The sequence below is a fragment of the Heptranchias perlo genome, chromosome 12 (genome assembly GCF_035084215.1).
Source record: "Heptranchias perlo isolate sHepPer1 chromosome 12, sHepPer1.hap1, whole genome shotgun sequence".
Taxonomy (NCBI): domain Eukaryota; kingdom Metazoa; phylum Chordata; class Chondrichthyes; order Hexanchiformes; family Hexanchidae; genus Heptranchias; species Heptranchias perlo.
Window position 1 is genome coordinate 29,441,213 of NC_090336.1, and position 17,541 is coordinate 29,458,753.

At 47.0% G+C, this 17,541-nt stretch overlaps 1 pseudogene; it reads right to left on the reverse strand.

The window, feature by feature from the left end:
• The window catches only part of LOC137327782 (uncharacterized), a 35,433-nt pseudogene extending 19,355 nt beyond the window's left edge, over positions 1-16,078 (reverse strand).
• Positions 16,079-17,541: the final 1,463 nt, after the last annotated feature.

Consider the following 17,541-nt stretch of genomic DNA (forward strand, 5'->3'; position numbering starts at 1 on the left):
TATTAAATCTCCCCTTAATTTTCTCTGCTCTAGGGAGAACAACCCCAGCTTCTCCAATCTCTCCACATCACTAAAGTCCCTCATTTCTGGTACCATTCCTGTAAATCTCTTCTGCACCCTCTCCAAGACCTTGACACCCTTTCTAAATTGTGGTGCCCAGAATTGGACACAATACTTCAGTTGAGGCCTAACCAGTGATTTATAAAGGTTTACCATAACTTCCCCGCTTTTGTACTCTATGCCTCTATTTCTGTTCTCTGGACATGTACTCAGGATTGTATTAGCTATGGGTTCTGCTGAAGGAAGTTCTTTAGGTTTTCCTATCTTTCTGTCTCTGCTGCAATCCACCCATGATTTCGAGCTTCAGGTTCCATTGAACGGGCATATTGTTGTTTGATGTCACTTGGAAGTAGGAAGAATTTCTTGCAGATGTCCATCACTTTAATTACCGAAGGAGCAATTAAGTTTTAAAGATGATAAAATGTGTTTTGCATCTTTGATATAGTAACATTGGGGTCTCACTGGTTTTAAATATCAGCATTTTCACTTTGAAAAACTGACAGAACTGGTTCTTCTGGTTTCTTTCTGTTCTGTGTTTTTTTCTGCCTTGTTATCCCTAATTTATTTTGACAGACTACGTAAATCACTCTGGAGTAGGAGTGAAGTGAAAAGGAGTGTGTATGAGTGTGCAGACATGTGCAGTTGATCCTTCTTTATGATGCTCAGCACAGGATCCTGATGGGGGCGGAGAAACAAAAATAATTTGGAATGTACCGTACTGTGAGGATATTGGGTACCAGTTAGGAACACACAGTCAAGAACACTGGGGTAATAACAAGGAGTGTGAAGACATTGGAATGGGCTGGGAACTTATGCAATACCCTCAGAAGATGATGGAAAGGGTCCCTGCTAAGAAGTAATTACATCGAGGTGGTGGGACTATCTATATGAGGACCTGAACAGAAGAGAGACATCAAATCAGACCAGCGCGGCGGCGGACCTGATCGGGAGCAGAGGAGAGAGACCGAGAGCGGGGATAAAAGAGCGGCGGACCGAGGCCCGAGACCAGAGCGGCGGCGGACCTGATCGGGAGCAGAGGAGAGAGACCGAGAGCGGGGATAAAAGAGCGGCGGACCGAGGCCCGAGACCAGAGCGGCGGCGGACCTGATCGGGATCAGAGGAGAGAGACCGAGAGCGGGGATAAAAGAGCGGCGGACCGAAGCCCGAGACCAGAGCGGCGGCGGACCTGATCGGGAGCAGAGGAGAGAGACCGAGAGCGGGGATAAAAGAGCGGCGGCCCGAGGCCCGAGACCAGAGCGGCGGCGGACCTGATCGGGATCAGAGGAGAGAGACCGAGAGCGGGGATAAAAGAGCGGCGGCCCCAGCCCCGAGACCAGAGCGGCGGCGGACCTGATCGGGAGCAGAGGAGAGAGACCGAGAGCGGGGATAAAAGAGCGGCGGCCCGAGACCAGAGCGGCGGCGGACCTGATCGGGAGCAGAGGAGAGAGACCGAGAGTGGGGATAAAAGAGCGGCGGACCGAGGCCCGAGACCAGAGCGGCGGCGGACCTGATCGGGATCAGAGGAGAGAGACCGAGAGTGGGGATAAAAGAGCGGCGGACCGAGGCCCGAGACCAGAGCGGCGGCGGACCTGATCGGGAGCAGAGGAGAGAGACCGAGAGCGGGGATAAAAGAGCGGCGGACCGAGGCCCGAGGCCCGAGAGGTGGCGGACCTGATCGGGATCAGAGGAGAGAGACCGAGAGCGGGGATAAAAGAGCGGCGGACCGAGGCCCGAGACCAGAGCGGCGGCGGACCTGATAGGGAGCAGAGGAGAGAGACCGAGAGCGGGGATAAAAGAGCGGCGGCCCGAGGCCCGAGACCAGAGAGGCGGCGGACCTGATCGGGATCAGAGGAGAGAGACCGAGAGCGGGGATAAAAGAGCGGCGGACCGAGGCCCGAGGCCCGAGAGGCGGCGGACCTGATCGGGATCAGAGGAGAGAGACCGAGAGCGGGGATAAAAGAGCGGCGGCCCGAGGCCCGAGGCCTGAGAGGTGGCGGACCTGATCGGGATCAGAGGAGAGAGACCGAGAGTGGGGATAAAAGAGCGGCGGACCGAGGCCCGAGGCCAGAGAGGTGGCGGACCTGAGCGGGAGCAGGGAGAGAGACCGAGAGTGGGGATAAAAGAGCGGCGGACCGAGGCCCGAGACCAGAGCGGCGGCGGACCTGAGCGGGATCAGAGGAGAGAGACCGAGAGCGGGGATAAAAGAGCGGCGGACCGAGGCCCGAGACCAGAGAGGTGGCGGACCTGAGCGGGATCAAAAACAACAACAGAAAACCAAGGAGTGACGTCACAGGACAGCAGGTAAGTGATTGGTTGGTGCATATTACTGTTTTTTTTTCTTCTTCTTCTCTAAATTAGGGCATTAGTTTAAACTAAGAGCTGGGAAACTAAGCAGCTTTTATAGCAGGTAGTGTGTTTTTTTTTTAGTGAACCTTGGTCCCTGGTATAGTTAACATTTTCAAATTTCAACGTAATTTAAAAGGGGTAACTAAGCTAAGGCAAATCATGGCAGCAGACCTCGCACCCGTGATATGCCCCTCCTGCAAGATGTGGGAAGTAATGGACACTACCAGTGTCCCTGCCGACCATGTGTGCAGGAAGTGTATCCACCTGCAGCTACTGACCGATCATATCTCGGAGCTGGAGCTGCGGGTGGATTCACTGTGGAGCATCCGCGATGCAGAGAAACTCGTGGATAGCACGTTTAGCGAGTTGGTCACACCGCAGGTAAAGGCAGTACAGGCAGGAAGTGAATGGGTGACCACCAGGAAGAGTAAGAGGTGCAGGCAGGTAGTGCAGGGGTCCCCTGTGGCCATCCCCCTCTCAAACAGGTATACGGTTTTGGATACTGTTGTGGGAGATGGCTCACCAGGGGAAGGTGGCAGCGGCCAGGTTCATGGCACCGTGGCTGGCTCTGCTGCACAGGAGGGCAGGAAAAAGAGTGGCAGAGCTATAGTGATAGGGGACTCGATTGTAAGGGGAATAGACAGGCGTTTCTGCGGACGCAACCGAGACTCCAGGATGGTATGTTGCCTCCCTGGTGCAAGGGTCAGGGATGTCTCGGAGCGGCTGCAGAACATTCTGGAGGGGGAGGGTGAACAGCCAGTTGTCGTGGTGCATATAGGTACCAACGATATAGGTAAAAAACGGGATGAGGTCCTACAAGCTGAATTTAGGGAGTTAGGAGTTAAACTAAAAAGTAGGACCTCAAAGATAGTAATCTCAGGATTGCTACCAGTGCCACGGGCTAGTCAGAGTAGGAATGACAGGATAGCTAGGATGAATACGTGGCTTGAGAGATGGTGCAAGAGGGAGGGATTCAAATTCCTGGGACATTGGAACCGGTTCTGGGGGAGGTGGGACCAGTACAAATTGGACGGTCTGCATCTGGGCAAGACTGGAACCAATGTCCTAGGGGGAGTGTTTGCTAGTGCTGTTGGGGAGGGTTTAAACTAAAGTGGCAGGGGGATGGGAATCGATGCAGGAAGTCAGTGGGAAATAAAGTGGTGACAGAAACAAAAGGCAGTAAGGGAGAGTGTACAAAACATGACCAGACAAATGGTCTGAGAAATCACGGCAAAGACCAAGGGAAGTCTAGATTAAACTGCATTTATTTCAATGCAAGACGTCTGATGGGCAAGGCAGATGAACTCAGGGCATGGATGGGTACATGGGACTGGGATGTTATAGCTATTACTGAAACATGGCTAAGGGAGGGGCAGGACTGGCAGCTAAATATTCCAGGGTACAGATGCTATAGGAAAGATAGAGCAGGAGGTAAGAGAGGAGGGGGAGTTGCGTTCTTGATTAGGGAGAACATCACGGCAGTAGTGAGAGAGGATATATCCGAGGGTTCGCCCACGGAGTCGATATGGGTAGAACTGAAAAATAAGAAGGGAGAGATCACTTTGATAGGATTGTACTACAGACCCCCAAATAGTCAACGGGAAATTGAGGAGCAAATATGTAAGGAGATTACAGACAGCTGCAAGAAAAATAGGGTGGTAATAGTAGGGGACTTTAACTTTCCCAACATTTACTGGGACAGCCATAGCATTAGGGGCTTGGATGGAGAGAAATTTGTTGAGTGTATTCAGGAGGAATTTCTCATTCAGTATGTGGATGGCCCGACTAGAGAGGGGGCAAAACTTGACCTCCTCTTGGGAAATAAGGAAGGGCAGGTATCAGAAGTGTTAGTGAGGGATCACTTTGGGACCAGTGATCATAATTCCATTAGTTTTAAGATAACTATGGAGAAGGATAGGTCTGGCCCAAAAGTTAAAATTCTAAATTGGGGAAAGGCCAATTTTGATGGTATTAGACAGGAACTTTCAGAAGTTGATTGGGAGAGTCTGTTGGCAGGCAAAGGGACGTCTGGTAAGTGGGAGTCCTTCAAAAATGTGTTAATCAGGGTTCAGGGTAAGCACATTCCTTATAAAGTAAAGGGCAAGGCTGGTAGAAGTAGGGAAACTTGGATGACTCGGGAGATTGAGGCCCTAGTCAAAAAGAAGAAGGAGGCATATGACATGCATAGGCAGCTGGGATCAAGTGGATCCCTTGAAGAGTATAGAGATTGCCGGAGTAGAGTTAAGAGAGAAATCAGGAGGGCAAAAAGGGGACATGAGATTGCTTTGGCAGATAAGGCAAAGGTGAATCCCAAAGAGCTTCTACAAATACATAAAGGGCAAAAGAGTAACTAGGGAGAAAGTAGGGCCTCTGAAGGATCAACAAGGTCATCTATGTGCGGAACCACAAGAGATGGGTGAGATCCTAAATGAATATTTCGCATCGGTATTTACGGTTGAGAAAGGCATGGATGTTAGGGAACTTGGGGAAATAAATAGTGATGTCTTGAGGAGTGTACATATTACAGAGAGGGAGGTGCTGGAAGTCTTAACGCGCATCAAGGTAGATAAATCTCCGGGACCTGATGAAATGTATCCCAGGACGTTATGGGAGGTTAGGGAGGAAATTGCGGGTCCCCTAGCAGAGATATTTGAATCATCCACCGCTACAGGTGAGGTGCCTGAAGATTGGAGGGTAGCAAATGTTGTGCCTTTGTTTAAGAAGGGCGGCAGGGAAAAGCCTGGGAACTACAGACCGGTGAGCCTGACATCTGTAGTGGGTAAGTTGTTAGAGGGTATTCTGAGAGACAGGATCTACGGGCATTTGGAGAGGCAGGGACTGATCAGGAACAGTCAGCATGGTTTTGTGAGAGGAAAATCATGTCTCACGAATTTGATTGAATTTTTTGAAGGGGTAACCAAGAAGATAGATGAGGGCTGTGCAGTGGACGTGGTCTACATGGACTTTAGCAAAGCCTTTGACAAGGTACCGCATGGTAGGTTGTTACATAAGGTTAAATCTCACGGGATCCAAGGTGAGGTAGCCAATTGGATACAACATTGGCTTGACGACAGAAGACAGAGGGTGGGTGTAGAGGGTTGTTTTTCAAATTGGAGGCCTGTGACCAGCGGTGTGCCTCAGGGATCGGTGCTGGGTCCGCTGTTATTTGTTATTTATATTAATAATTTGGATGAGAATTTAGGAGGCATGGTTAGTAAGTTTGCAGATGACACCAAGATTGGTGGCATCGTGGACAGTGAAGAAGGTTATCTAGGATTGCAACGGGATCTTGATAAATCGGGCCAGTGGGCCGATGAATGGCAGATGTAGTTTAATTTAGATAAATGTGAGGTGATGCATTTTGGGAGATCGAATCGGGCCAGGACCTACTCCGTTAATGGTAGGGTGTTGGGGAGAGTTATAGAACAAAGAGATCTAGGAGTACAGGTTCATAGCTCCTTGAAAGTGGAGTCACAGGTGGATAGGGTGGTGAAGAAGGCATTCAGCTTGCTTGGTTTCATTGGTCAGAACATTGAATACAGGAGTTGGGATGTCTTGTTGAAGTTGTACAAGACATTAGTTAGGCCACACTTGGAATACTGTGTACAGTTCTGGTCACCCTATTATAGAAAGGATATTATTAAACTAGAAAGAGTGCAGAAAAGATTTACTAGGATGCTGCCGGGACTTGATGGTTTGACTTATAGGGAGAGGTTAGATAGACTGGGACTTTTTTCCCTGGAGAGTAGGAGGTTGAGGGGTGATCTTATAGAAGTCTATAAAATAATGAGGGGCATAGTTAAGGTAGATAGTCAAAATCTTTTCCCAAAGGTAGGGGAGTCTATAACGAGGGGACATAGATTTAAGGTGAGAGGGGAGAGATACAAAAGGGTCCAGAGGGGCAATTTTTTCACTCAAAGGGTGGTGAGTGTCTGGAACGAGCTGCCAGAGGCAGTAGTAGAGGCGGGTACAATTTTGTCTTTTAAAAAGCATTTGGACAGTTACATGGGTAAGATGGGTATCGAGGGATATGAGCCAAGTGCAGGCAATTGGGACTAGCTTAGTGGTATAAACTGGGCGACATGGACATGTTGGGCCGAAGGGCCTGTTTCCATGTTGTAAACTTCTATGATTCTATGATTCTAAATCACAATGGAGATGTCCTGTGGCATGTATGGCAGTCTGGTTACTGACTGAACGATTTACAACATCAAACAAGATTATCTTCATATAAAGGTCTTTAATGGAAAATACAGAACAAGTATATATTCAAATATTAGAGGTGTGCTGTCAGGATTCAGGTGACTCTTATAATTGCTTTTACATTGTTCCTTCAGTTGATGATATTATCAAACCTCTCAGATGTTAACTGCTTTATAACACAGACCCAGTCATGGATTACTGCTGAACAATTGAGCTGAATCAACCTTTACATTGATATTGTTATTACATAAAAGAACAAAACTACATATGTTACTTCACATAGCTTGCATTGGCATACAGTTAAGGAGCGATGTAAGTAGATATAATGAGACAATAAAATGGATACACACGTTTTGTTCTTCGATCCCAGTGTTTTTGAGGTACACAAACCCAAGGTCACTGAGCGCCCTTGTGGTCTCTGTAGATAATTGTTCCATTTCATTGGCTGAGGGCTCAGCTTTCCCTTAAGCCAAATGACCCAAAGTCAACCACTGCAATGCTCAATTTCTTCCAAGGATTCTGGTTTCTTAACAGCTTTCAGTAAATAAAAGTAGAACCAAATGATTTAAATAGAAATGCAGAAAATTCCTTGCTCCTTCCCCTCCCCCCTCTCTTCTATCTCCCATCCTCTCCCCTCCACACCCCCTCTCCTCTCCCCCTTTACTCTCCCCTCCCCTGCCCCACATCCATCCCCTCACCCAATCCTGCCTCGCATTCCTTACCCCTCTCTTTCCCCCTCCCTTCACCCTCTCTCTCTCCCTCTCCTCCCCTCCGGTCCCGTTCCTTCCCTGAGAACGAACCGAAAAGAATACAGCGAGAAGCAAAGAACGTAGAGAGTAGGATAAACTAAGAGAAATACAGAGGAAAAAGCAACAACGAGGCAGTAGAAGAGAGAGAGAGAGGAAAGATAGAGAGAGAGGCAGAGAGGAAAAAAACCCAGCAACATGAAGAAGACAGAGACAGATAAAAAAGGGAATTCTGGAAACAGAATGCAAGAAAAAGAAAGACAGAAGAAGACGGAGAAAAAACCTCAAATAATAGAGAAACAAATGAGGTCAGAAATAAGCAAAAGAGGGGAGAGAGAAATGCAGAAAAGAGGGAGAGAAAGAAAACCAGCAGATAAGACAGAGAATGTAACTGGAAACTTACCACGGGCAATGCCACAGCAGAACTACTAGTAATCTAAAATTGTCACCTTAAATGCGAAGTATTAGTACTTTTGCCAAATTATTATAATGAACTTTGTAACCAAAATTCAATGTTGAGATTATTTTAAATTAATTTAAACCTTCTCAGGTTTCAGTTGACCTACTCACCAGTTTGTTGTGCTGCTTGTCAAATATTTGCCCTTCACTGTGTTGGCAATTGAAATGTTCAGCCTTGGTGCTGCAGCACAATATAAACAAATGTGAATCATGGGTGAATCTGACCTTTGTGACCATGTAGTTAAGTATTCAGTAGATGTGATTGGAAAGAAATCATTTTTTATTTTGTGAACTTTGTGCTTATTAAGATGAGGGATGTTAGTATTCCTATTTTGTGTTCCTATTTTGAGCATTCAGTGTCGGCATCTCAGGTTAGTTATATCATAGATGCAGATTAAAGCTCCTTCTTCTCTGCCCCAACAATGCGCTCTAGCCCCAGATCACACCTACTACTGCAGCAGTGTGATATGTTCCATTCTCCATACCACCCATCTTGTTGTGTTCTGAGTGACCTTGAAATTTTCACTTGGGGTGCCAACAATCAGTTTTTTAAATAGAAAGCTGCAAGGACAGGCTATTTATGAGATTCGAGAGGGTTAGGATGCAAGATACGCTGTCAGCCTGGCTCAGCAGTAGCACTCTAACCTCTAGTAACAGAAAGTTATGGGTTCAAGCCCCACTCCTGGACCTGAACACATAACCTATGCTGACATTTTAGTCCAGTACTGAAGGAGTGCTGCGCTGTTGGAGATATGTCTTTCCAATGAGATGTTAAGTTGATGGCCAGCCTGCTCAGCTGGATGTAAAAGATCCCATGGCACTATTTGAAGAAGAGGAAGGGAGTTCTCCTGATGCCCTGGTCAACATTTATCCCTCAACCACCAAGACAGATTAACTGCTCATTTATCACATTGTTGTTTGTAGGACCTTGCTGTGTGCAAATGAGCTGTTTTTGCTAACATAATAAGTGACTACATGTTAGACTATGCCGGTGTGTACTAAAAGTGTAACATGTGTCAAAGAATTGTTTTTACACAATGTATGTTAACATGAAATATATTTAGTATATAACCACACATATTGTACAAATCATATGTCTGTATCAGCCACATTTACTCAGTATATTAAGGTGGTTGATGAGGTGAAATGTCTTGCCACTGCCTCAGCAAGTTGATGATGTCAGGTCAGGTGCCGCCCAGCTGGGATCCTTTCAGCAAGCTGATGGGCTACGTCTGGCATCATCATCTATTCTGAGGATGTTAAGTCAGCTCACCACAGGACTCCCAGATAACAGTGTATAAAGATAAAGCTCAAACAAGATTCAGAATAGAGGAACCCCAGAAGAAGGCATGCTAGGTTTGTCAAGGTGGACGTGCTGGCAGGAGTCCAACGCCCATGTAATCAGGAGAAGGGAAGATGTCTGCAGAAGGCAGGATCCGCGGGATCCAAGAGGGTGGGGCCGTGAGGACTGCCAGAGGCAAGAGGCCAAGGCACGAACTCTACCCAGCCTGGAAGCAGGTAATATATCTCTAGTTTCCATTCTGTAAACTGCTGCTTAAATACTGAGCGTATTAAACTGTTCTTTGTAATTAAGTACGTGCCACAGTAACAAATTGGTGACAACTCGAATCTTTCAGAACTGGGAAGTGAGTAGCAGAGCAAGGGCTCTCCAAGTGGTTGTAGACTGAAATATTCTGTTCCTTTTCTTCTGTTAAATGAGTCACTGTGATGTTTGCTTAAGCTCCACCCATACACAGAGCTAAAGCAGTTTCACTCTCTGTTGTACATGTCTTTGATATTAGGTGTAATATAAACATGTCTTACGTTTGTTTTCTCTGTGCATGTGTGTAAGCACATTATTTTTGAGATATTGAGTCCTTTTGTTTTTGGTTTTGAACTGATTTTGGAGTAATTCACAGATTGAGTGTTTGATTAAATTATCAAATGATGAAACTGGTTTTCTGCGGGTGGCCACTACAATCAGCTAGTTATTTAAACTATGTGAATATTCTTTGGGCTTGAGACCTGGGAGTATCACATAAAATTTGGCACTCTCTGAGTTCGTAACCCATTGCAGGAATCAATATTTTAATGTCTGAATATTGTTGTCAAGAGTACCTAAATTTTGACTTGACTTAGTGCCTTCAAAATCTTTTGAGGTGATTCTGCTTGTTTAAAATTATTAAAATGCAGTAGTGGTCAGGAAACTGCCAACACTCTTTGGTTTTGTGATTGTGGCAGAAAACAAAAATAACCAGAGTTCAAAATATAAAGGATTTAACGAAATTTGGATTTTTAATCTAAATTACACAAGTCCAGGAGAAAACCACTCTTTTGAATTAAAATAGACAAGCTTAAATTCTGTCTATCCCAAGATTGTATTTAAAGTTAATTACTCCCTTATCTTCCTCAAGATCTTTCAGAGTCCGAGGAGCCAAGAGGTGATTGGGCCTTCAATGCTGTACCATTGCAGTATTGTTTCTCTTTAAGTGTCAGGTTTAATTTGAGAGGATATTTACAAATGCATTTCTTTAATTCATCCGAGGCTCTCAAGAAAGGCCACGGTGGATTTTTCTTTGTTTTTTTAACAGATGACCCATGGATTTCGGGACCACGTCAGTGGTAGTGGTGCAATATTTCTTTTACATGAAAGTAGCTCCACAGGGTTACAGAGGAGCCTTCACTGGAAAGGTGTTGGTGCAAGAAGGAGATCAACTAATGCTAAGAATTTAAATTCAGACCGGCAGAAAATATTAAAGGTCACAGCATAGTGACAAGGCAGGCTAAGAACTTTCTCTCTCAAGGCTCGCTGTTAACCCTTTAATCCTTTGTTATCCTCCGAGACAAAGTGCTCGAGGGGGGGATACATAGGATTTACCCCAAATTTAATTGCAAGCACTTATGTCTCTGCTGTAAAACTACCAAGCCTGGGCTTCATTGGTTTCTGAAATTTAAATTGATGAGATACATTGAAATGAGTTGCTGTTCAATCACTCAAAGAGTAACATGTTTACCTGAAGGATTTAATTGACAATAATCAAATTGTATTGAAAGAAAGAGTTCAGTCTAGGTGGTTTCTGTACAATGCTGTTTTTCCCTGGAAATAAAATTTAACATTGATAAGTCCTGAACTTAACTGAGCTGCGCTCGAAGCTTTCAGGGGAGAAGGTGCCTGGCCAGCAGGTGCCTTCTGGTTTAAAGACCAATGGGTCGTGCTCAAAGTCCTCACATGTGCAGTGGACACCAAAAGGCAGGCAGTCTAACAGTTTCAGCCCAATATTATACGGCCCACGTGGTTACACATTTTTAGAAATGAACAACTGCTCTCAAAGGCAATTATAAATGAAGGTTTTTTTGTTTACTTAAATCAGATCCAAAAAGGGGTTAAATGGTATTGGTAAATGATTGGATCCCAAATTTTATTTAAAAAATATAAATCTGGAAATCAAATGGGAATATGGTTTAGTGTAAGGTGCGAAGACTCTGATAAGTGTGTTATGCTAGGAAGACGGAAGCAAAATGACATCATTTCAAGATGGATTCCTGCAACGGTGACATTGTTATCTGTTAATGAAAAACTGATTAAAATATTTAAAGTGGACTTGATAGACTTTTGGAGGAGGATATACATGAGGAGTTTGTGAACTATCTAAGGACATTGGTTGGTGGGAATGAGGGAGTCTGGAAAGCCCCAGATACCTTTTGCTGGTCCAGGAATGGCTATTCGGCTGTGATGTGCTGCAGAGCTCATCATTAACAGGTGGCTTCACCCTGGATGAATAATCCTCTAACTGCTCTCTACAGGTCGATCGATGGAACTCGGAGAACTAACATGGCATATTCAAAGAGAGGAGGATATGGCATTAAACCATATATCTGGTGTGTCAATCAAAATTTTGCCTCACACCAATCAAAAATGACTAAATTGGGGATAAAATATTGGTGCCTGTTAGGCCCCATAATGTTACAAAAAAACACTACCCTTCAGACAGAAGCCTTATTAGTAGCTATAAATTTTGCCCATTCAATTCCGCACGCTTTCATGAATCTTAAATACTTGTATTAATTGTTTTAGATATCATGGTATGTTGACTTAAGAGTTTAATGCGACAGTTGGCATGGCACATGAAGTAACAGCATTAATCAAGAAGTGAGGACTCGAGACTATGGTCTCTCGGCCTCAAGGTGGGGACTGTTAGACTATGCCAGTGTATACTAAAAGTGTGATATGTAACAAAGAATTGTTTTTATGCAATGTATGTTATAATGACCACACATATTGTACAAATCATAAGTCCATATCAGCCACGTTTACTCAGTATATTAAGGTGGTTAGCTTGGGGAATGTGCATTTAAAACACATAGTTCACTCTTTGTTTGAGATGTAGAAGAATGTAGCATCAATCTTGATGAGGTGAAATATCTTGCCATTGTCTCAGCAAGTTGATGATGTCAGGTTGGTGCCACCCAGCCAGGATCCTTTCAGCAAGCTGATGGGCTACGTCTGGCATCATCATCTATTCTGAGGATGTTAAGTCAGCTCACCTCAGGATTCCTAGACAACAATGTATAAAGATAAAGCTCAAACAAGGTTCAGGGTAGAGGATCCCCCAGAAGAAGGCAGGCTAGGTTTGTCAAGGCGGATGTGCTGACAGGAGCCCAGTGCCCATGTAATCAAAAGAAGGGAGGAGGTCTGTAGAAGGCAGGACCCAGGCGATCCAAGGGGGTGGGGACAGTGAGGACCGCGAGAGGCGAGACGCCAAGGTACGAGCTCTACCCAGTGTGGAAGCGGGTAATATATCTCCAGTTTCCATTCTGTAAACTGCTGCTTAAATACTGAGTGTATTAAACTGTTCTTTGTAATAAGGTATGTGCCACAGTAACCAATTGGTGTCAACTTGAATCTTTCAGAACTGGGAAGTGAATAGCAGAGCAAGGGCTCTCCAAGAGATCGTAAACTGTGGGGGTTAAACTGGATAGGGTCTATTATTGGGCGTAGATAGTGTAATCCGCTATTAACCCGCGCCTGATGGCCCTTGCGCAGAAGTTCATGCTGCCTGCTAATTAGCATGATAGCTCCGTGCAGCCAGCGCTACCCGCGCTGCTGAGAGGCTGCTCGAAGAATCAGGAAGCTTGAAATGGGGCATGCTCAGTGCACGTCATCGGCAGCCTGCACCTCTTAAAGGTGCAGGTGCACATTTTAAATGGCACATGCACAGTTCACTAGGAGGAGGGAGAGGTGGCTGGATGGATGGTGGGACCGGCGCGAGAGAGGGCCTCATGCTTCTCCGACAATGCACTGGAGGCCCTGGTGGAGGGGATGGACGAAAGGAGGGCCGACGTGTACCTGCAGGGTGGCAGGAGACCCTCCAGACTCCAGCTCCACAGGCATTGGGAGGCTGCGGCCCATGAAGTGAATGCCAGGAGCATAGCACCACACACGTGACAAAAGTGGAACAATTTGACATGAGTGGTTAAGGTGAGTGAATGCAAGTGTCAAGTGGCACATCCTACCAAGTGCATCACTGCTCCATGCATCACACCGCCCTCCCCCCTCCACCCCCACCCCCCCCCGTCGCCCAGCCATACGCCATACTGCATCTTACCCGCACATAATGCCACACTTGCAGACCACACAACTACCACTCACAAGTCACGCACACTGGCAGCTATTTGACCATGACAGGCATATCGCCCAGATACCTTGTAAGACACTCACTGACGCACTGCCCTCTGTCTTGCAGGAGGAGGTGGTGCAGCAGGAAAGGCCTGAGGGAGGACAGGCATGCCTACACGTCCTCACCCCCTTGGAGGAGACTGTGCTGTGAATCATTGACCAGGCCATCGCTGCACCCACGATCACATGGCGTGCTGGAGGTCCCGATGAAAGGGGGTCGCTGCATATCTAATGCTCCTTCTCATTTCCCACATCCCCCTCCTCCCATAATCTTTTCAGACTCACGTGCTGCAGATGCTGTCGGGACACACAGCTTACTTCCTCCTCTCCCCACTCCACAACTCAACCTGTTTCCCTTTGTCATTGCAGATACCTAAGAACACGTATCGGCAACGTCTGAGGAGGAGGAGGAGGAGGACACTGAAGCCACACCGTCACTCGATCTGACATTCACATCCACCAGCTCAGAGACTGACACTGCGCGTACTTTAGAGGCTAGGTTAGAGGAGAGATCTGCACGTGGTGAGACATCGAGCACAAGTGCGCAGGAGCTGGGGCGGGGGGAATGGATACCACAGGTGCTGGCTCACCGGAGGGCGAGGTCGCTCACTAGTTCTGCTGTAGAGGAGTCAGATGAGGACTTCGATGGGCCAGGCTACAGATGACAGCTGATGGGCGTACGCCAACAAATGCTTGGGGCACTGGAAAGCCTGCCAGAAAACCTGCGCACAATGAGAAGGGGCATGGAGGAGTCCAGCTCCAACTTGGCACAGGGCTTTGCGCAGAGCTTGGAGCCCAACCTTTCTCACATGGAACTGGTGGTCACCTCCATCAGCGCACCTGTGGAACTCACCATGATGCAACGTCTGATGGCCGATGTCAAGGCTTCCATTGCAGCACAAACCGATGTCATCAAGGTCTGCAAGCTATGGTTGAAGCTCAGACTGCTGCCTTGGAAGCTCAGACTGCTGCTATTGTGCCTCTGGGGACCACTGGGGCTTCCAGGGCATCACAGCACTCCAGCAATCCATTCTCCAGCTGATCACCAGGATTGCTGAGGCACCGCCCCGGGAGAGTGGCAGTGGCGCCATGGCAGTCGGACCTGCTGTCCTCTCTCAGGACGACAGCCTTCCTGCTCCCATCCCTGCCACTCCACCAGTGCCCTTGTTGTTGCCTATCAGCCAGCCAGGCCAAACTGCTGCAATCCTTGCTGAGATGGTGCAGTCTGATGCCGGGCCCTCCTGGCTCAGAGCTGCTCGAGGTCATCCTCCAAGGCCATCTTGCACGCTCCTCCACTGAAGGCCAGCAGCCTCCCACCACCCATGCTCCCGCCATTGGGGATGCACCTCATAGGAGCACTAGGATAGGTAAAGGCACACGAACAACAGGCACTAAGGGAATACACAAGGATGAATAGTCCAGTTCTGTTTCCATAATTTTATTTGTTAATTGATAAATGTGGCTTTGCATTTGCATTTGATGGTGGTTTTTATTTATGCGATGAACTGAGGGGGAAAGCAATGTGTAATCAAATGGAGGGCGATTTGATGGTCATGTGGGAGCAGACAGCTGGGCAGTGTAGGACTGTTGGTGAGTTGGGGGATGTAGATCACATCATTGAAAGCGGGCACGGATCAGGTGAGCACACAGGGCCCTTCCGGACAAGGCGTGTGTTCCCTGTTGCACCCTTGCATCTTCCTCCACTTCCTCCTCCGGCTCCTCTCCCTCTTCCTCCTCAGCCTCTTCCTCCTCCTCCTCCTCCTCCTCCTCCACCTCTGGCTCAGGGTCTTCTCCGATCATCGGTGGCAAGGGCTGGTCCCTCATGATGGCGAGGTTGTGCAGCATGCAGCATACTATCACGAATCTTCCCACCCGCTCAGGGGAGTACTGCAGGGCTCCTCCAGACCGGTCCAGGCAGCGGAAACGTTTCAGGAAGCCTAAGGTGTGCTCCATGACGTTGCATGTGGCAGTATGGCTCTCATTATAGGCCTGCTCTGCACTTGTGCCTGGATTCCTGACCGGAGTCATAAGCCACTGCGTGAGGGGATAGCCCTTGTCGCCCAGTAGCCAGCCTTTGATCTGCCAAGCTGGGTGAAAGTTAGCTGGCACATTGGACTGATTCGATGCATGTGGTCGCACACCAGCTGCACGTTCAGGGAGTGGAAGCCCTATCGGTTGACGAAGATGGCTGAGTTGATATGTGGGGCACGCAGGGCATTGTGCGTGCAGTAAATGGCACCCTGCACCATGGGGAAGCCAGCAATGCGAGCAAACTCCATGCCCACTTGTTCTGCTTGTCTCTGTCAAGAGGGAAGGTGATGATCCTGTTCCTCATCTCCTATTGTCAGGTTGTGGCCTCCCTTATGCAGCAGTGCACTGCATAGTGCGAAATGTTACACAAGTCGCCAGCAGAGGCCTGAAATGATCCAGAGCTGTAGAAGTTCAGCACCACGGTGACCTTCACAGCCACAGGCAATGCTGTCCTCGCCCTGCTCTGAGGCTGCAGTTGTGGCCGCACCAGTTGACAGCTCTCTGTCACGGCCTTCTTGGTGAACCTCAGCCACTGGATGCAATCCTCCTCGCTCATGTTGAAATATCCAGGCCTCCATTGAATATGGCTTCCTGCTCGGTGCCCTGCTACTCCTCCTCCTCCCTCTCCTTGCAGCTTGACCTGCAGTGCATGGCCCCTCTGTATGCACCCAGTTGTGCTCAATGCCCAGCGGGAGCCCTAGCAGACCACCCATGGCTGCCAGGAATCTTGTATATATTTCTTAATGATAAAGGGATCAAGGGATATGGGGAAAAAGCGGGAACAGGGTACTGAGTTAGACGATCAGCCATGATGATTTTGAATGGCAGAGCAAGCCCGAAGGGCCGAATGGCCTACTCTTGCTCCTATTTTCTAAGTTTCTATGTTGTTCAACTACGGTTGTAACTTTCCAAACCGTAAGGCAGTACCTGCCAAACCACTCTGAAATGTGCTCCAGCAAATCTCAGTAAGTATAGGGATCTTCAAAAAACACTTCTTATTCCACCAGCAGCCAGAAGCAATAATCCAGCAACTAACCAGCAACACCTGCATGGTCCCTTTAAATAGCACTGGTGGGGAGGGGGGTTCATCCAAGCCGTCTTAGACATGTTCAGGTGTGCGTAACTAAGACTGTGCAATGTGTTGAGCATTAAGTTCCAAAATGGTGTCTATCACTTTATCCCTACTTTACATGCTGCCAGTATTCGGTATTTGTGCGTGCGCTAATACCTATACCAAGTTGGCGTCCAGCGCACATCACGCTGGAAACGTGCGTGCGCAGCCAAGACACCATATTGGCACTTCGTGAGGCCGCATAGCGCCGAAACAACGGCCGCTACACGGTCCAATTTCTAGCCTTTATACATTCCCAGTATACATTACAAAAAGTAATTCATTGGCTGTGAAGCACTTTGAAACATCCTGGTGACTTGAAGTGTTACATAAGTACAAGTTCTTTTTATTAAAAGTTATCTTAACGGTGTTTAATTTCATAACAGTTGAGGACCTTATTGCTAATTGTAAACGTTTAAACTCTGCTGTGTTGCCTGTTTGAATGCTGTTAATTGACATTATTGTAGCATTGAAAACCTATTTTACTATCCTGAATGTGAATTTACAAGGCTCGAAGCTTGGCATCACCTAAGCACCACGACTTGATTTATCTGATTTTCTCTCTTACCGTTTTCATCCTTTTGGAGCCCTGCAGCATGGGCTGTGGACCTTTACCTAGCTTTCTTTTTTTTATATAAATAGTTGTTTGCAGCTTTTCTTTTGTCAGAATCCTATTTTTCTTTTCTGTTGTCCTTCACAGCAATTTGCCTTAAAGCAATTTGTATTTGCAGTGTTTCTATTCATCCAGACATTTCACAAAGTAGTAAATTTCTCCACAAATCACCGATTTGAAGTTTTAGGAGCAGCACTTTGTGGAGCTCAATACAATACCATAAACATTCTCCCAGATAGCTGACGATAACAGTCTTGAAGAAATTGTGTAATATGTGACTTTTGATTATTCAGCA